At 43.0% G+C, this 12565-nt stretch overlaps 1 long non-coding RNA gene across 2 annotated transcripts in view; it reads right to left on the bottom strand.

Moving 5' to 3' along the window:
* LOC144608971 (uncharacterized) overlaps positions 1-11068 on the bottom strand; it is a 29973-nt gene extending 18905 nt beyond the window's left edge. For both annotated transcript variants that reach the window (XR_013549260.1, XR_013549259.1), the window contains exons 1-2: positions 10997-11068; positions 8853-8950 (exon numbers count right to left, since the gene is read on the bottom strand). This is a non-coding gene — a long non-coding RNA (uncharacterized LOC144608971). The remainder of the gene's footprint in view (positions 1-8852; positions 8951-10996) is intronic.
* Positions 11069-12565: the final 1497 nt, after the last annotated feature.

Here is a 12565-nt window from a genome sequence, read left to right as displayed (position 1 = left end):
TAAACCGGATAGACACAAAATTCTGGAGTAACTCAGTGGGACAGGCAGGCGACATTTCGGGTCGAGTCCCTTCTTCAGATTGGTTCAGGCGGGCTGAGCGAAGGAGTTCCATGGATCGATCGCTCAGATCGGCCAGACTGGATGATCGTTTCGCCGCACACCTTCGCTCAGCCCGCGTGAACCAACCTGATCTCCTGGATGCTGGACACTTTAATTCTCCTTCCCATTCCTACACAGACCTTCCCGTCCTCGGTCTCCTCCATTGTCAGAGTGAGGCTAAAGCAAATTGGAGGAACAGCATCTCATATTTCGCTTGGGCAGCTTGCAGCCCAGTGGTATGAATATTGATTTCTCTCACTTCAGGTAGCACCGGCATTCCATCTCTCTCTATCCCTCCCCCATCCAAGTCACACTAGCTTATCATTTTCACCCTACAAAAAGCTTACTATGGCCTGTTTCCTTTATCATCGTTACTTTTTTTGCATATCTTTCATTCATTAACATATAACATATAACATATAACAACTACAGCATGGAAACAGGCCTGTCCGGCTCTACCAGTCCACGCCGACCATTCTCCCTGACCTAGTCTCATCTACCTGCACTCAGACCATAACCCTCTAATCCCCTCTTATCCATATACCTATCCAATTTACTCTTAAATAATAAAATCGAGCCAGCCTCCACCACTTCCACCGGAAGCCCATTCCATACAGCCACAACCCTCTGAGTAAAGAAGTTCCCCCTCATGTTACCCCTAAACCTTTGTCCCTCAATTCTGAAGCTATGTCCCCTTGTTGGAATCTTCCCCACTCTCAAAGGGAAAAGCCTACCCACGTCAACTCTGTCCGTCCCTCTCAAAATTTTAAAAACCTCTATCAAGTCCCCCCTCAACCTTCTACGCTCCAAAGAATAAAGACCCAACCTGTTCAACCTCTCTCTGTAGCCTAAGTGCTGAAACCCAGGCAACATTCTAGTAAATCTCCTCTGTACCCTCTCCATTTTGTCGACATCCTTCCTATAATTTGGCGACCAGAACTGCACACCATACTCCAGATTCGGCCTCACCAATGCCCTGTACAATTTCAACATTACATCCCAACTTCTATACTCGATGCTCTGATTTATAAAGGCAAGCATACCAAACGCCTTCTTCACCACCCTATCCACATGAGATTCCACCTTCAGGGAACAATGCACAGTTATTCCCAGATCCCTCTGTTCCACTGCATTCCTCAATTCCCTACCATTTACCCTGTACGTCCTATTTTGATTTGTCCTACCAAAATGCAGCACCTCACACTTATCAGCATTAAACTCCATCTGCCATCTTTCAGCCCACCCTTCCAAAAGGCCCAAGTCTCTCTGTAGACTTTGAAAATCTACCTCACTATCAACTACTCCACCTATCTTAGTATCATCTGCATATTTACTAATCCAATTTGCCACACCATCATCCAGATCATTAATGTAAATGACAAACAACAGTGGACCCAACACAGATCCTTGGGGCACTCCACTAGACACTGGCCTCCAACCTGACATACAATTGTCAACCGTTACCCTCTGGTATCTCCCATTCAGCCATTGTTGAATCCATCTTGCAACCTCACTATTAATACCCAACGATTTAACCTTCTTAATCAACCTTCCATGTGGAACCTTGTCAAATGCCTTACTGAAGTCCATATAGACAACATCCACAGCCTTGCCCTTATCAATTTCCCTGGTAACCTCTTCAAAAAATTCAAGATGATTAGTCAAACATGACCTTCCAGGCACAAATCCATGTTGACTGTTTCTAATCAGGCCTTGATTATCCAAATAATTATATATATTGTCCCTAAGTATCTTTTCCATTAATTTTCCCACCACAGACGTCAAACTAATAGGTCTATAATTGCTAGGTTTACTTTTAGAACCTTTTTTAAACAAAGGCACAACATGCGCAATGCGCCAATCTTCCGGCACCATCCCTGTTTCTAATGACGTTTGAAATATTTCCGTCATAGCCCCTGCTATTTCTGCACTAACTTCCCTCAATGTCCTAGGGAATATCCTATCAGGACCTGGAGACTTATCCACTTTTATATTCTTCAAAAGTGTCCGTACCTCCTCTTCTTTAATCCTCCTAATTTCCATCACTACTCTACTTGTTTCGCTTACCTCACATAATTCAATATCCTTCTCCTCGGTAAATACCGAAGAAAAGAAATTGTTTAATATCTCCCCCATTTCTTCCGGCTCAGCACATAGCTGTCCACTCTGACTCTCTAATGGACCAATTTTATCCCTCACTATCCTTTTGCTATTGACATATCTGTAGAACCCCTTGGGGTTTACTTTTACATTACTTGCCAAAGCAGCCTCATATCTTTTTTTCGCTTTTCTAATTTCCTTTTTAAGATTCCTTTTACATTCTTTATATTCCTCAAGAACCTCATTTACTCCCTGCCGCTTATATTTATTGTATATCTCCCTCTTTTTCCGAACCAAGTGTCCAATTTCCCTGGAAAACCACGGCTCTTTCAAATTATTATTCTTTCCTTTCCACCGAACAGGGACATAAAGACTCTGTACTCTCAAAATTTCACCTTTAAATATCCTCCATTTCTCTATTATATCCTTTTCATAAAACAACAATTTCCATTTCACTCCTTTTAAATCCTTTCTCATCTCCTCAAAATTAGCCTTTCTCCAATCCAAAATCTCAACCCTTGGTCCAGATTTGACCTTCTCCATAATGATATTGAAACTAATGGCATTATGATCACTAGACCCAAAGTGCTCCTCAACACATGTTCTTTATCTCTCCACATCACCGTCTATATCTCTCGCTTTCCTTATCCCTAACCAGTCTGAAGAAGGGTCTCGACCTGAAACGTCACCCATTCCTTCTCTCCAGAGATGCTGCCTGTCCCGCTGAGTTACTACAACGTTTTGTGTCTACCTGAAGAGTTATTTTTAGGTAAGACTGACAACGCCCCACACAGGAGGAGCCAGCGCTGCCGTCGCAGCTGCGGCTTGCCTGCAGTCCGTCTGTCTTTTGTGTTGTTTGTTGTTTTTGTATGAATTGTAGTTTTAATATGGTGTAGTGTTTGTATGTTATGTTTGGGGGAGGGGGTGGGAGGGAACGGGAACTGTAAAAAATTCTCTCTCCCGAACGGAGTCGCGACCTTTGTTTCTGTGTCGTGTCTCCGTTCCCGTTGCGGCCTACCACCGGCCATGCACCTGGGACCACCTGGGGCTCTGGTTCGCAGAGCCCACGGCCCGGACTCACCACCTGCGGCGCTGGCTGCCTGCGGATGCTGCGGGAGCGGCTGTGACTCGTCTCCGGAGGCTCCGGCGCGGGCCGCGTGGACGTCGGAAGCCCGCAGGCCCCTGGGTGGGGGCCGACATCGGGAGCACCGGCAGCGGCAGAGGCAGCGTGTTCGCCCGCCCCGAATCGCGGGGCTTGGGTCGGCCCGCCGCGGACCTTTCACCGTCCGGCGCGGCCTGAAATAGGCCGCGGACCTTTCACCGTCAGGCGTGGCGCTCCAATGTCGGGAGCCCCGACCGCCCCGACGTGGCAAGTTCAACAGCCTAACCGCGGGAGAAGACGGCAGGGAAGAGAAAAGACATTCTGGCCTTCCATCACAGTGAGAAGGGACTGGAGGAGACTCACTGTGATGGATGTTTCTTTTGTTTGGTGTTAGTGTATGATTGTATGTGTTATTGCATTTTTATTGATTATTCTTATTGGTCTTAGTGTTTCAACTGCGGGTAATGTTTCATTTCACTACACATTTATGTGTATGTGACAAATAAACGACTATTGACTATTGATATTGACCCTAATTGGAAGTGTTAACTACATATATTTCTATAATTAGACACAGAATGCTGGAGTAATTCAGCGGGAAAGGCAGCATGTCTGGAGAGAAGGAATGGGTGACGTTTCGGGTCAAGACCCTTCTTCTGTCCCACTGAGTTACTCCAGCATTTTGTGTCTATCTTTGGGGTATAACCAGCATCTGCGGTTCCTTCCCACACACATATACATTTCTATAGTCTCCCTCATACCCTCTGAAATACTCCAAAGTGCTTCATACCCAGTGGTTAATTGTATAGTAACGTCACTGCTCTATGGGTGAACCTGGTGTGCAAGTTATATTAAATATGAGATGAGATGAGCTACCAGTTGTTTTGTTTATGTATTATTGGAGATGTGTATTTTGGCCAGGACAACTGGATAACTCTAGCTTTATCTTTAATATACTTTAAAAATTGCAATGAAATTGGTTTTGGGGCACGAGTATAAACAGATGATGTTATTTAGATAAAATACAGGGGTGATGGGGAGGGAGGGAGTGGTGATTCACTGGTTCACTCTCTTGGACAGTGCTAAAGACTAATTTCACACTCTATATTTTACAACATTTACAACCACTCAAGCAGGCTGATGAGACTTTTGCTTCATGTTTCATCCGAAATGCATCAATTGCAAAAGCCTTCAGTACTTCAACGTGGACAAGTGATTATCTACAGAATGTGTATTCCAACCATTTGTAGTTCACGTTCAGGCCAACCATCTGCTTAACCAAACCCCCCCCCCCCCCTCATCTGTAACTACCAGGCATTCTCCAACCCCTCCTCTCTTCCAGATTCCTCCTCCCACTACCACAATCAGTCTGAGGAAGGATCCCTACCCTAATAGTGACCTAAGCATGTTTTCCAGAGATGCTACCTGACCCATTGAGTAAATCCAGCACTTTGTGCATTTTCTCGATTTTCTAAAAAATTGGATTTAAACCCGTAACCTTTTCACTCTTCTTTGGAAATGCCTTTTTGTCTGAGTTGAAGGTAATACCTAATCCCTCAAGGTGCATGGAAACAGAATTCTTTAATTTATTCTTACAAAACTGACACATTCGGACAATATTTTCTTATGATATAACCACATATACATTTATTTATTTTAATTCGCCATCAGAATCAAACCAAAATAATTTTTTTGAACTTTTATTAGGTGCTACAAGACCAGATTCAAACACTGGAAAATGACAATTCAAAAGTTTCAAAGGTCTTTTATTGTCACATGTACCAATTAAGGTACAGTGATTTGCGAATTACCTTCCAGCCATATGAAAAAAAAGCAACAAGACACACAACTACATAAAAGTTAACATAAACATCCACCACAGCGGATTCCCCACATTCCTCACTGTGATGCAAGGTAAAAAGGTCCAATCTTCTTCCTCTTCGTTTTCCCGCGGTCGGGGCAGTCGAACCATCCATCGAAGCTCCTGCAGCCGGCGGTCGAAGCTCCCGCGTCGGGGCGATCGAAACTCCCGCGTCAGGGCGTCGAAGCTCCTGCGGCTTGGAGCTCCCGAAGTCGGTCTCTGACCAGAGACCGCGAGCTCCGTGATGTGAAGTCCATACGCACCTGCGGTCCGAGGTCGATCCCTGGCAAAGGGATCGCGGGCTCCACAATGGGAAGTCCCGTAGGCTCCCCGCGGTGGAGCTCTCAAACGTCGGTCTCCAGCAAAGGCCGCCAACTCCTCAATGTTAGGCGGCAGTGCGGACGGAGATATGATACGGAAAAAAATTGCATCTCCTTCGAGCTAAGAGATTAGAAAAAGTTTCCCCCATGCCCCAAGCCACATAAAACAAGCTAAAGAACACGAAAAACATACATTTAACACATACTATTAAAACACAAAGAAGGAAGGGACAGACAGACTTTTGGCGAGGCAGCCATTGCTGGCAAAACCCGATGGAACAAACCGAACAATATGGTGAAACCTCCTGAAATACGTCATCTGGGTAGCACTGGAGATCTTCGGGGAAGGGTGGCAAGGCAAGACTGGAAAAGCAGGTTGTTTGGCCTGGAGCATCTGACTGTTTTGAGCAACCTGAGAAATGTTGCACTGGATCAGCAAGTGGTGCCGTCTTTTGTGAGTAGGAATTTGTTGGGTGTATCTGTACAATGTTTTACATTCCTTGTTTAAAAAAAAATCTATTTGGTAAAACAAACCTGTTACAAATTGTTTTTAAACCCTATTGATTACTATTATCCTCACACCTATAACCCATAACTTAAATTGGAGGGCAAATGGGGAGACAACTTCCTGTACCTCCTACTACTGACCTGAGCCAGTGATCCACTCTCTTCCTGATCAGACCAATATACTGGGCCAGAATTACTCCTTTTTTTAAAACATAGTGTTCCATACCTTCTTGTGACACATCAAGTTGAAGTCAGTTGCTAATAGCTTAAGGCTCCTTTGGTCTTTGATTTCAGTTCAGACACGTGCATCTGACACTGCTGTGATTAGATTGCTAAATTAGGAACTCATGATATAAATGCACATTCCACGATCATGCACTAACCCAGTAATTATTATTATTTTTAGTACGCCGTAACTTATTGCGACTTAATTGTAGGACCAATTTTGCATTTATTCGTTATTTATGCATATTATGCAAAATGGCTCCTACAATCATTATCGATTAATCGATTTAATATTAAAATATAAAAGAACCAATCAATTAAGGAGAAAGATTTATAGTTTCTCTTTTGTTAATAAAAATGTTGTCACTGTAATGGTCAAAGGGACCTGTTGATTTTTTTTCTGTAACTGGGAACAGTACTGACCCAGTTCAAACTAGTTTTACTTTAGTCAATATAGTTCTAAGAGAAATTTTAATTTCGCCTTTTTCTTGAACTGTTGAAATATCTGAGCAAGAGGTGCTGCATGTCACAGGAAATAGCTGGAGCTTTTGAGGCATCCCTTCGGCTAGTGTCCTACAGTTGGAAAATTAACTAAGCCTAATGTCGCCTGCAGATATTTTGAGGGCGTTTAGAGATTCTGCCATTGATTCCTCCCAAAGGTGTAATGCAAGCATTGTCAAACTGTCAATTGACCCGCTGAGAATATATGAAGGCATTCAGAGCCACAGGTGAGCAACAAAGAGCAAAAGTGACCTTGCAAGGGAAAATAAAGGATGTTGAAGGCAGATTAAACAAAATATAGTACATATTGTTCGATGAAAACATGTACAAAGTAAATGTTTCAGTGTCAGATTGCCCAATAACTTTGTTTTTACATTAATGTATGAAAAATCATATTGTTACACTTTTTCAGCAATTTTGATCTTTACTGTTATTGAAGAGCCAATAAATTATCGTCAGCGATCAGTCAACATTACCATCGCCTCATTATTTTGTAGGGACGAGTGGCAGCTTGCTTTGAACCAATTGGCAGTCACATTTCTACATTACAAAGTACATTTGTAAATTCCTTCATTGATTGTCAACTACTTTGGCTGTTGAGCTGATTACTATGCCCTACCTGTAAGAAAATAACTGCAGATGCTGGTACAAATCGAAGGTATTTATACACAAAATGCTGGAGTAACTCAGCAGGTCAGGCAGCATCTCAGGTGAGAAGGAATGGGTGACGTTTCGGGTCGAGACCCTTCTTCAGACTGAAGAAGGGTCTCAACCCGAAACGTCACCCATTCCTTCTCTCCTGAGATGCTGCCTGACCTGCTGAGTTACTCCAGCATTTTGTGAATAAAAAACTATGCCCTACCTGTGTATGAATACTTTTATTTCATGGCAGAAGATTCTTAGGGTTGTTCACAAGGTTTTCTATTGTTAGAGTGAGCTCGAAAAGCATGCGGACTGTTAAATCTGGTGATTGTAAACCAATTCCCAACAAATCTAGGTGCAAGTTTTGGTCTCCAAATTTGAGGAAGGATATTCTTGCTATTGAGGGCGTGCAGTGTAGGTTTACTAGGTTAATTCCCGGAATGGCAGGACTGTCTTATGTTGAAAGACTGGAGCGACTAGGTTTGTATACACTGGAATTTAGATGGATGAGAGGGGATCTTATTGAAACATATAAGATTATTAAGGGGTTGGACACGTTAGAGGCAGGAAACATGTTCCCAATGTTGGGGGAATCCAGAACCAAGGGCCACATTTTAAGAATAAGGGGTAGGCCATTTAGAACAGAGATGAGGAAAAACATTTTCAGTCAGAGAGTTGTAAATCTGTGGAATTCTCTGCTATGGAGGGCGTGCAGCGTAGGTTCACTAGGTTAATTCCCGGAATGGCGGGACTGTCGTATGTTGAAAGGCTGGAGCGATTGGGCTTGTATACACTGGAATTTAGAAGGATGAGGGGGGATCTTATTGAAACATATAAGATAATTATGGGACTGGACACATTAGAGGCAGATAACATGTTCCCAATGTTGGGGGAGTCCAGAACAAGGGGCCACAGTTTAAGAATAAGGGGTAGGCCATTTAGAACGGAGATGAGGAAGAACTTTTTCAGTCAGAGGGTGGTGAAGGTGTGGAATTCTCTGCCTCAGAAGGCAGTGGAGGCCAGTTCGTTGGATGCTTTCAAGAGAGAGCTGGATAGAGCTCTTAAGGATAGCGGAGTGAGGGTGTATGGGGAGAAGGCAGGAACGGGGTACTGATTGAGAGTGATCAGCCATGATCGCATTGAATGGCGGTGCTGGCTCGAAGGGCTGAATGGCTTACTCCTGCACCTATTGTCTATGGTATATTGTCTATTGTCAGAAGGCAGTGGAGGCCAGTTCTCTGAATGCTTTCAAGAGAGAGCTAGATAGAGCTCTTAAGGATAGTGGAGTCAGGGGGTATGGGGAGAAGGCAAGAACGGGGAATTGATTGAGAATGATCACATTGAATGGTGGTGCTGGCTCGAAGGGCCGAATGGCCTACTCCTGCACCTATTGTCTATTGTCAATTGTCTAAGAGCACCAGACTAGATCTGCTAGGAGTCAAGAGTCAAGTGTTAAATTGTCAGATGTACTGAAATGGAACAATGAAATACTTACTGAAGATAAACACAAAATGCTGGAGTAACTCAGCGGGACAGGCAGCATCTCTGGAGAGAAGGAATGGGTGACATTTTGGGTCGAGACCCTTCTTCAGACTGGTTAGGGATAAGGGAAACAAGAGATATATTCTTACTTGCAGCAGCACAACAGGTTTGTAAACACAGTATCCAATAGACAACATAATAAGCAAAAAAAAAGTCCAGTAAATAAAAAACCCAAAGCCTGAAGATGCTAGTGCAACCAAGACAGTTTGTAGTTTGGAGTTTAGTTGGAACTCGTAGTGTTCAATAGGCTGATGATTGTTAGGAAGTGTCTTTAGGAAGTTCTTTATGATTGCATCAATGTGCTCGGTCCAGAACAGATCTTTAGCGATACGCACGCCCAGGAACTTGAAGTTGTTGACTCTCCACCACCAACCCATTGATGGAGACAGGTTTGTGGATCTTTGGCCTTCCTCTTCTAAAGTAAACTTCCTCTTCTCAAGCTAAACCTTAATCATCAGTGAAAGTCCTTATTATTGTTGTTTAATTTGCAAGTTATTTAGATGTAGGATACTGTGGCAGCCCCTCCTCCATCGTGTGCTGCTCCCATCCCCATCACCGGCAGATAGGCCAGGAGAGGCCAAACCTCAGCACCATTGAGCTGAGGCCACAGCCAAAAAAAAGAGAAGAGAGGGAGCGATAAATAAACAAATTCACATAGATCACGCTACTGCGAATGTCGGCGTTGTTATTGTCAATCCGATTACATCACTGACGCTGCAATACCTAAAGACTGGGCTTCCACCAGATATGTGGCATTGGTATGGAGTTGTCCACACCAATATTAAGGAGCAATAGCGTACATGGTAGACATAAAAGTTTAGTGTGGACCAATGCAAATCGGGTTCATCAAGGCCATCATGGCAAGTGTTCTGACTTCAGTCTTCATTTAGACGAATTATCTGTTGAGTACGATTTTGATAGTCCCCCTCTGCCCCACCCCCCCCCAATTTATGGTAATGTCAGAGGCCCAAATGTCGATATAAACATTATAAATTGATAACAGTGGGATTTTGGGCTTGAACAGCTTCTGGCTTGAAGCGGACTGTGGTTGCCTCTTTCAACGAATCGTGTCTTAGTATTTACATTATAACGAGACGTCATTACTGTCTATCAATATTGCAGCTATATTGTAAAAAACAGTCTTACACGCAAGTCTGTCTCCTCCATCTATTTAATAATTTTGCATTCAATAGCATCTTACTGATTATGAAATTGCACTGGAAATACTTGCACAATTTTGTCAATTGATCATGCAGGGAGGCAACCAAGCCACAAAAATTGGAGCATATGAAATACATCATGAGCATATGCATATATATATTCGATGTTTGAAAATCAATGCAGATAATTTCCTATCTGATTATGCATATTTTACAATTTCTAACAGGTTTCACAACTTTTGCAGTGAATGAGGAGTTTATAAGAGTGCAAGAAGGGAAGATTAAGCTCACAATGGGACTGAGCAGTGAACAGCACCATCTGCTGGATATTATGCGAGTACACAATTTACACCAACCCAATGGTTCTGCAATAAAGCTCTGGAACAATATATCTTTTCCCATCGTGTGGACAACTCAAAGATTTTTCAAGCAACCCCATGAATTTTTCCATGCTATCCTTGTTAGCAGAGGCCGCCATTTGCAGTGAGAATCCCTAATTTTTATTGGCCTTTTCAAGGGAACCCGTACAGCCTACTCCTGTGGTTCGAAGTGGAGTGCGTGCACTCACTTGCTGGCTCTGCTTGTGGGATTGGGAGAGGTTTCCCAGAGGGAAAGGACATCTGGAGTCTAGAACAGGGTGTCCACAAAGTTTAGCACTGAATCATGCATTACTGCGGTGCTGTTCATCCTTCATGCCTATGCCAGCATAAATGAAGCCATTGAATTTTTATAGAAGTTTAGTAGCCACTTCAATTCCTACGAATACTTTATTTTCACAATTCACAAACAATTTATATTCTACAACTATCAATGTGGGATTTAAACTTGCAACTGGATCATTAGTGCAGGGCGACTACTACTATAGACCAAAAGCGCACAGTAATGCAGTGGTAGAGCTGCTACTTCACAGGGCCAGAGACCCAGGTTCAATCCTGACCTTGGGTGCTGTTGTCTGGAGTTTGCACTTTCTTCCTGTGACCACGTGCATTTCCTCTGGGTGCTTCGGTTTCTTACCACATTCCAAAGACGTGCGGATTTGTAGATTAACTGGCCTCTGTAAATTGCTCCAAATGTGTAAGGAGTTGTCGAGAAAGTAGGAAACATAGGCAACATAGAATAGGAAACATAGAACAAAAGTAAAATTGATATTGAGCACCGAGTTGTTTCAAAGGTATGAATTGTACAAAGTAAAGATTACAATGGAAATTTATCATAGTGTTTGGGTTGTACTAGATATTTCATGTTAGTTGTGTTATTGAGAACAATAACAAAGAACCCCAAACAACCCACTGGCAAGGAGAAGAGCATAGTAGGAAATAAGGTGGCAAAGAAATAAAATAATAGGCCAATCAATCACCCTTTCACCAGGAACTCTTTGTCTATGAGTGATCCGAAATTTAACACAATGGACATTGTATGAGCTCTATGGAGATTGATCGTCATCTCGTGTGTGTGATCGTTTAGTGGCCAATTCATTAAAACAGTAGAAGCTTTCAACTCCTTTGAGTTAACGGCAAAAATGTTACAATGAATAATTATTAAGTGTGCACAATTCAGCAACATTAAATTGGTGCAGAGGTTTACATTTTAATAACATTATCAGGGTGTTTCTGCCCATTTAATGAAATTGCTTAGCATCTAGACAGATATTAGGCTTGTTTAAGTTCCAACCAAGCCCCCCTCCATGCCCCCCGATTCCCCCACCTGCTACTTTATCCAAGTCTATCTGGAATAAAAACACAAAGTGCTGGGGGAGCTCAGTGGTCAGGCAGAATCTGGGAGGGAATAGACAGGTAACTTTGGTTTGGGACCCTTCTTGGAGTAGGAGGTAATAAAGTTGGAAAGGAGAGATAAGGCCAGGACAAAGCCTGGCAAGTGATGTGGATACAGGTGAGGGGGTTAGAATGGCAGATAAAAGGAATAAATTACAAACGCTAGAGGTGAAAAGGAGACAAAAGGCAAAAAAGGTGTCGGGTAAGGAAAAGTGAGGAGGAGGGGAGAAGTGAAATGTAAAGCCAGAGGGAGCATTGAAAATGGAAGGGGAGGGGGGGAGGGGAAATATGGTGGAGAAAATGGGAAATGGGAAGGAAGGAACTGCAGATGCTAGTTTACACTGAAGATAGACACAAAGTGCTGGAGTAACTCAGGGGGTCAGGCAGCATCCCTGGAGAAAAGGAATAGGTGACGTTTTGGGTCGAGCCTTCTTCAGACTGAGTCAGGGAAGAGGGAAACTAGAGATATGAAAATGTACATAGAACAAATAAATGAAAGATATACAAAAAGCAACGATGATCAAGGAAAAGTAGAACCCACAATGATCCATTGTTAGCTGTGCAGAAGTAGATAACTAGTGATACAAACAGTGAAACTCATCAGTAGGGCGACAACTAAACTAGTATGACCATTGAGAAAGTGAGGATGCAAGAGTTACTTGGTTAGAGAAATCTGCATTAGATCTTTAAGACTTTTTGAAGCAAAAATGAAGCTGGATAATGAGCAGCTGCAG

The sequence above is a fragment of the Rhinoraja longicauda genome, chromosome 33, assembly GCF_053455715.1.
Source record: "Rhinoraja longicauda isolate Sanriku21f chromosome 33, sRhiLon1.1, whole genome shotgun sequence".
Lineage (NCBI taxonomy): Eukaryota > Metazoa > Chordata > Chondrichthyes > Rajiformes > Arhynchobatidae > Rhinoraja > Rhinoraja longicauda.
This window is presented reverse-complemented; position numbering and strand designations above follow the sequence as displayed.